The 7,725-nt window shown below is 48.6% G+C and overlaps 1 long non-coding RNA gene across 1 annotated transcript; it reads right to left on the bottom strand.

The window, feature by feature from the left end:
- Positions 1-1,617: 1,617 nt before the first annotated feature.
- Positions 1,618-6,364, bottom strand: LOC132668544 (uncharacterized). Its single transcript, XR_009605610.3, has 4 exons — positions 6,157-6,364; positions 3,996-4,286; positions 3,034-3,151; positions 1,618-1,802 (listed from the first exon to the last, which is right to left on the bottom strand). It is a non-coding gene; the product is annotated as an uncharacterized LOC132668544 (long non-coding RNA).
- Between the last annotated feature and the right edge of the window lie 1,361 nt (positions 6,365-7,725).

A 7,725-nucleotide genomic window follows, 5' to 3' on the forward strand; every position in this document is an offset into this window, starting at 1 on the left:
CCCTTGTACCCGTACCGACCCAACGGTGTTTCCCCTGGTGTCCTGCTCCCTTGCCTATTGCAAAATAATCAAATCACCACACTCAGCCTCCGGTGCTCCTCAGAGCAGCTCTAGACTCTCTCTCTCTCCTGCTCACATACCTTCAGTGGCTCCCCAGTACCTCCTGACTGAAGCTCCATACCCTTATCCGGGTACTCACGGCCCTCTCTATGTCTCACTGGATCTATCTGGTCCTCAAGGAAGGCTCCAGATCCAGGGGTTCTCTGGGGATGTTCCCTCTTCCCATCTCATTTATACATCGGTGTTTCAAACCACCTGCTTCCGGAGACATCACCGTTCCTCCTACACCGACACTGACTTTCCTTCTTCTGAACCAGCTCCTTCTAACCCTACGGCACCTGTTACCTCTGTCCTACCCTGGGTCCCACACCTCTGGGTGATCGTCCAGTCCCCTTGCCCCAGCCAGCAGGCACTGATCTCAGTGTGGTGACACATGTGTGTTAAGTCACTGGTAACAAAGAACTAAGGCTTGTAATTAATTCCTCCGCTCTTGAGAAACCTGAGCCGTTCCGCACCAGCTCTGCAATATCATTTGCATGCCACTTGCCTCTCTGGGAAGGCTAGAGTTCCAGAAGCCCAGGGGGAATCGCGCAGAGCCTGACCAGAGGAGCGGGTCTCGTGTGAAAGTCGTCCAGCTTAGAGTCTCAGCGGAAGATAATCAGACAAGTACAAGGGGCAACCGCAGAGCCAGGAGCATGACAGACAGCGAGGCGGGCCCCCTGGGCCTTGTCTTCTGGTGCCTTCACCTGGCACCACGGCCATTTGTAGTTCAAGGCCTGGCCCCAGACACATCACTCACCACCACCTTCCGCACGCCTTATGCCCCAGAAAAACCAAACCACCTGGCTTTAGTTCTGCTGGAGAATTTTAACAGCACAGTTGCTTTACGAAAAAAAATGTCTCCATAAAAATAGAAGTACGAGATATTTTACAGAGAATGAGGATTATAAGAACAAGATCAAGGGGCATCTGGGTGCCTCCGTCGGTTAAGCCTCCAGCTCTTGATATCGGCTCGGGTCCCGATCTCATGGTTCGTGGGTTTGAGCCCCACATCGGGCTCCATGCTGGCAGTGTGGAGTCTGCTTGGGATCCTCTCTCTCTCTCCCTCCCTCTCTGCCCCTCACTTGCTCATGCTTTTCTCTCTTTCTCTCTGTCTCTCAAAATAAATAGGCAAACTTTAAAAAAGAACAAAATCTAAAGGAGTGGCCGTTGACTGACGAGCAACTGATTGTCAGGCACCATGCAAGTTAATGTACGTTACCCTTTATTTTCATAACCGCACGTCCCACAGGGGGCGGAGCAGCGCTATGGGTCCAGTTCTCAGGTCAGGACACTGCAAACAGATCACGCAGGCAGTTAGGAGTGTGAACATCACTCAGGTTTACCATAAACCACACTCCCCCACTGCAAACAGGTCGGTGTCACGAGTCGGAGATGATTCTACAAAACTAGATCACCCCGGAGGACAGACTTCCGTGTCTCCAACAGTAGTTTCTTTTCGGCTTTATTGAAGCCTAATTGGTATATGGAATACATACGTCCCATAATACACATGGTTTGGTGAGTTTGGATATATTCATACCCCCAAGAGACTGACCATCACCACGATCACGGTTATAAACATATCCATCACCTCCCCAAATTTCCTCCTGTCCCTTGGTTGTTCTTGCTGTGGTTGTCGCGGTCGTCGTCGTTGTTATTCCTGTCGCTTCTTCGGGGGCCAAAGGAGCAAGATGCGGGTGCTATCGAATGGGTACAAAGTTACAGTTACACAGATGGGTAAGTGACAGAGATCAGCTGTGCCACCCACTGCCTGTAGTCGGCAATGAGTACCCTGAGCCTAAGTATTTGTTTGGAGAGTAGATCTCTCGTTGTGTTTTTAGCCCAAAGGACTATTTTGATTCATGTGAAACACCTCATTGATCTCTCATCACATCAGTAATGATGAGTGTGCTCCTCCGTGCGGACCCGCCTCTGCCCGGCAGCGTGAGCGCCACCTGCCCTCTGTCCTGCCAGCCCGTGTGAGCCGCCCTTCCTCGGTTCCTCCCCAGAGCAAACCCGACACCCCCAGGCACTGTGTACCCCACATCTGGCTGGTCGATCATTCCCAGCATTACGGGAAAGATCCCGATGGCTCAAGGTTGAAATTTGATTTCAATAAAAATAACGCTAAGGAGACATTTGTGAGCCGTGCATTCTTTAATTTATGGACGTTGAATCATACTTGCGGCCGCTAAGCTATTTGGAGACGGACAGCTGGAGACTTGATCGCTGGCCAGTCTCACAGCAGGACCGATACCATTTCATTTCATCAGCGCCCCCCCCCCCCCCCCCCCCCCGCCAGGACCATGTCTCCGATCTCACCAGAAGGGGAAAATCTGCCGAGCAGCCAGGCACCGGGGGCCTGAAGAATGCCAGCAATGTGCACTGGTGCCTTTGCCTCATGAAATCCGCAAACGTCTCTGCCAACGAAGCAGCAACTCCATTTTGCAGATGAGACAGTGGAGGCTTAAAGACCTGGTCCTGGGTCAAGGTGCCTACTGTTATTCAGTGGCGGAGGAGGAATTCAAATCCAGGTCCCAGACGAAACGCCTTCCCCCCCCACCCCCCCCCCGCTACACCACATGTCTCGCTTTACATGCGTGCCTGTGCCTTTGATTACTTTGGGATATATTCTAGAAATTCTGGGCAGAACCACGAGGGAGGGGCTGAGGGTCAAGGACCAGCTCACCCACCACAAGCATCATTTTTCCCTGGGCTAAGGCTAGGTTTGGTAAGTAAATACTCAAGTGAAAGGGGACACTTTTCTTGGAAAATGCTGGTAATTTGATGCGTGTAAACAGACTCTTAGAAGCGTCCCTGTCATACTGGGGCCTGTGGGCAAATTACCTCAAGCAAAGAGCAGTTGTAACTGAGAAAGACCCAAAGGGATGTGGGCTCAGTAATGAGAGCCAGAATTTACTGACCACTTACTGGTGCCGGGCATTGGACTGGGAACTTTCCATGCATGGCTCACTCTTCCCTATCACCCTTTGGATGTCAGCATCTCCCCCATTGAATAGATCAGGAAACTGAGGCACTGGCCAAACAGCTAAAAAGAGACAAAGCAGAGATTCAGAAACAGTCTGATGGCAGAGGCTCAGCTGTTAACCATTAAGCCCTACCACGCACCCACCCCCCCAACTTAGCCTTGGAGAAGGTAGCTTGAACATCCTGCCAAGGTCACGTAGGTAATTCTAATCCAACAGAGGTCTTCATTGCTAGTGGTTTAACACCCAGTGTACATCTGCATCCATTTCTTGTGGCTGCTGTAAAAGTACTTCATCTTGGGTGCCTCAAATGACAGCGATTTAGGGTCTCACAGTTGTGGAGACCAGAAGTTCAGAATCAAGGAGTCAGTGGAGCCATCCTGTCTTTGAAGACCCATTCCATCATCATCTCCCAAGTCTGGGAGCGTCTCAGGTGTTCCTTGAATTGTAAGTGCGACATTCCAGACCTGTGTCTTCACGGCTTCCTCCCCAGTCTGTCTACACTGTCTCCCTCCTCCATGTGTTTGTCTCCGTGTCCGCATCTCCCTCCTTAATAAGGATACCAGCCATATTGGATTTGGCCCAACCCAATGACCTAGTTGCAATCTGATCGTCTCTGTCCAAGTCCTCTTTCTAAATAAGGCCACATTCTGGGTCCTCGAAAGAGAGGACACAGTTCAGCCCATGGCAATAGCAAATCAGTTAGAAACTTACAAAGAAACATTGCCAGAGGCCCCAAACCATTTTCTAATTCTACTTCCTGCCACCTTGCCTCCCACCCCAAGGCACAAACGTAGCACCCCAGCTACAGAGACCTGTTGCGTTTTGGGCACGCTGCAGTCTTTCAGTCTTTCGTGCCTCCTTGACTCGCTCACGCTCCCTCCTGTCTAGGATGCCCTTCCTTACCTTGTCCACCTGGAGAGGCTCTGCTCTCTCATCGAGGCCACGGCTCACGCCCCTCACATCTGGATGTCACTACAGACCCCACTTTCCCACTGGGTGCCTTCAGTTGTGCCTCCTTCTCTGTGCTTCTCGATGTAAATCCTCTCCTTCCTTATGGGTGGCTCCCTCCTGCCAACAGCTTAGGAACAACCCGAGGCCGGGACCTGGGTCTCCATGCAGTGGTCTTAGAGATGCTTTTCCGGCGAATAAATGCGGTAATCGTGCTTCTGCTGAAGTTCACGGTGGCCAGTTTCCCTGTCAAAGTTGAAATGGGAAGTCTTCACAGACCCCGATCGCCCGATTACTCTGTGATCCTGAGGGAGCTGCTGAGTCGTTAGGGAACACCCAGTGCATGTAATGTTGGTTACTAACCTCTGTATCTATAATTTGCCTTTTTAATTTTGTGGGTTTATTTTATTTATTTATTTATTTATTTAATTTTATTTATTCTATTAATTTTTTTAATGTTTATTTATTTAGTTTTGGGAGAGAGGGAGAGCAAAAGAGAATATGAACAGAGGAGGGGCAGGGAGAGAGGGAGACACTGTCAACGCAGAGCCCAAAGAAGGGCTTGGTTCCATGCACCATGAGATCACGACCTGAGCTGAGATCCGGAGTTGGACATGCAACCAACTGAGCCACCCAGGTACCCCTCTGCAGTTTTTACACAGAGTTTATCTTTTCCTTAATGGTTTGGACTGTTTGTGCAGGATTTATGAACTCCTGTCCTAAAGGCATGAAGAAAATCAACAAAATTTTCTTCTAACACTTTTAAGACTTTTATTTTCATACTGAGGCTCTCATTCCATTAGAGTTCATTTTTGTGTACGCAGTATGAGATAGGGATCTAATCTTTCTCTTATGTTGATAACCAATTATTCTAGCACAATTTACTGAACAAGATCCAAGCAATTTTTTTTTTCTGATTCAAGGTCACCTGGGGAGGTAATTTTTGACTGACTTATATCTTATTTGCTTCTTCATTCTGTTCTAGGCATATCATTAATCTTTTAAAAAAATTTTTAATGTTTATTTTTTGAGAGAGAGAGAGGGAGAGAGAGAAAGAGCGAGCAAGGGAGGGGTAGAGAGAGAGAGGGAGACACAGAACTCGAAGCAGGCTCCAGGCTCCGAGCTGTCAGCAAACAGTCCAACGTGGGGCTCAAACCCACGAACCATGAGATCATGACCTGAGCCAAAGACAGACGCTTAACCAACTGAGTCACCCAGAGGCCCCATAGACGTATCATTAATCTTTAAACTTTGAGATAATCTTCCCCAGAATGGTCCCAATTCAAAAGACCTAATTAAGGGTTCAAGGAAGTAGACCCTTCATTTAATCTGTTAACCATAATTCCATAAAGACTTACATAAATTCTAAAATGACAGGAATTGTATTTACTTTTGTTTTAGTGAGACTTAAATTTAAAAAATTATCAGGAAGGGATGACTGCTTTAATTAGTTAGATGATGCGAATCTCAGAATGGTTGGCCATTTGGAGTCAGCGCAGAGGAGGAAATGCTGGAACCACCTCAGAGAAACATTCAGGGACCAAACTCAGCTGATGTGCTTCTGCCTGGAACCATCTTTTAGCATTCTCTGGACCCTGCCATAAATGGTTAAGAAAATCCCAACAGTGAAAGGGACTTTGGGTTTATTCCTGGGGAGACCAAGAGAAAAGAAATAATCAGCAAGAAATGCTAAATCCTATGTTTCAGATGCCACTGGTGATAAAGGCGACCCAACAAACCTAGGGTAGCCTCAGTGGGGAGATGATAAGCAAGCAGATTGGAGCCTCAGGCTGATGGGGACAGAAGAAGAGCCATACGGAGAAGGGACCCTGGGCACCAATCAAGGACAACAGTAATGAGAGCCACAACTGGATACGATGGTAATGAGTTCATAGAAAGGTACACAGACCTAGAGTTCTGAGAAATATCTAGTATTGTGTGAGTCCAGGCACATGGCAGGTCCTTCACTAAAGCCTGTGGAATTTTGCCACAGGGAGACAGTAATCAACTATTAAGCAACATCTAGAATGTTGCAGAGGCCCTGAAAAAATTCCCTATGGGCCTGGGGCCCTTTACTGCTCATGACTCAAACCCACGCTTGTTGTTTTCTACATACTTCTTATGACCGTGTCCAATTGATTGTCACCATGGCAGAATGGACAGGGTCCAGGCTCCCACGTCAGCCGCACCTGGCTAGAATCCCAGGTTTGCCACCTATTAGCTGTGGAGGATGCGGGCAAGTTTCTTAACCTCACCGACCCCCGTTCCTTTATCTGTAACACAGAACCTGCAAGGCCTCCCTCAGGGGGTTGCCGTGAAGACTAGTGATATGGGGCACATGAAATGCCTGGTGACCAGCAGGCATTCTAGAACAGATGGCAGTTACTCCTATTAGTGGTGTGGCCTCCTCGCTTGCTGGTGTCACTTCCTGGTGCCTGGGAGCCGACGGCAGGACATGCTTTCCCACGTAGATCAAATGACCACTTTGGTTGATTATAGGGCTTGTTGTGTGTGTGTGTGTTAAACAGCCTCTCAACACTTGCCCTCTTGGCCGCAACAGAAGTGAGTCAGAGGGGCGTGAATGGATGGCGGAAAGGAGGCAGCGAGGCCACGCCCCAGGGACAAAGAGCCACCTGGACGTGTCTCCCCACCCAGGTTCCTGGGGGGAGGTCACCCGCCAGGCACAAGGCAGCCAGCTGCGGTGTTCTTCAGCCCTGGATTCTGAGCCTACCTAAGGGAACGAGATGCTGGCCGGGGATGTGTTCCCTCAGTGAGATTCCTGGAACTGGGGAAGATGCACTTTGAAATACTTTGTCAACACTTCAAAGTCGGGGCACTGGCTTTCTTTGGGGACAAATCAGAAAGTAGATGTGGCAGCCAAGGTCAACAGTGAGTCAGTGAGGACAGTGCCTGCCAGATCCCGAATGCCTTCTCCTTCCTCAGGGGCCCTGCTCCCCACTGGAGCACTGTCCTAATCTTCTCCTCCGTGAGGAAGGGAACCTAAATGGGTCATTGTCGAGCACCTATCTTAGCAAGGAGTTGGGGCAAAAATTCATGAAACACCTGTGTTGCTTCAACTGCCACTGAACAGTATTAACAATCAGATCACATTTATTGACTATTTATTACGTGCTAGACTGGGTTAAGAACTGTGTGTGTGTGTGTGTGTGTGTGTGTGTGTGTGGGTGTGTAATTTCTACTTAATATTCACAACAAGCTTTTCAGTTAAGGGCTTTTATCACAGTCTGCATCATAAAGGTGAGAAAATTGAGGCTCAATTTCTTGAAGACACGAGATCAGAGAGCAAAGAAGCTAGGATCTTAACGCAGGCCCAACTAGTGATGCTTAACCCTGTGACTGTCACACCAGCTGCTGAGGGAAGAGTGGTATCATTTTCACTGTGAAGTAATAGAAAAGATGGAAACTCAGGGAGGTAAAAAAAAAAAAAAAGCGAACAAACAAACAAACAAAAAACAAAGGGCAAGGTCAAACAAAACCATCCATATGGATGGAGTGCTTTCTGGTTGGAGAAACCTGGATTCCAGTTTCCAGTTCAGGGGTGAGTGCGTCCTTGCCAACTCCTTGATGGTGGCCAAGTTCCTTCACCTCTGTGCAAAATGGAGGGAGAAGAGCGTTGGCGGGCTTTGAGTAACATGACATACGCATGTTTGAGTAACATGACATG

Source organism: Panthera onca, chromosome B3, assembly GCF_046562875.1.
Source record: "Panthera onca isolate mPanOnc1 chromosome B3, mPanOnc1 haplotype 2, whole genome shotgun sequence".
NCBI classification, from domain to species: Eukaryota; Metazoa; Chordata; class Mammalia; order Carnivora; family Felidae; genus Panthera; species Panthera onca.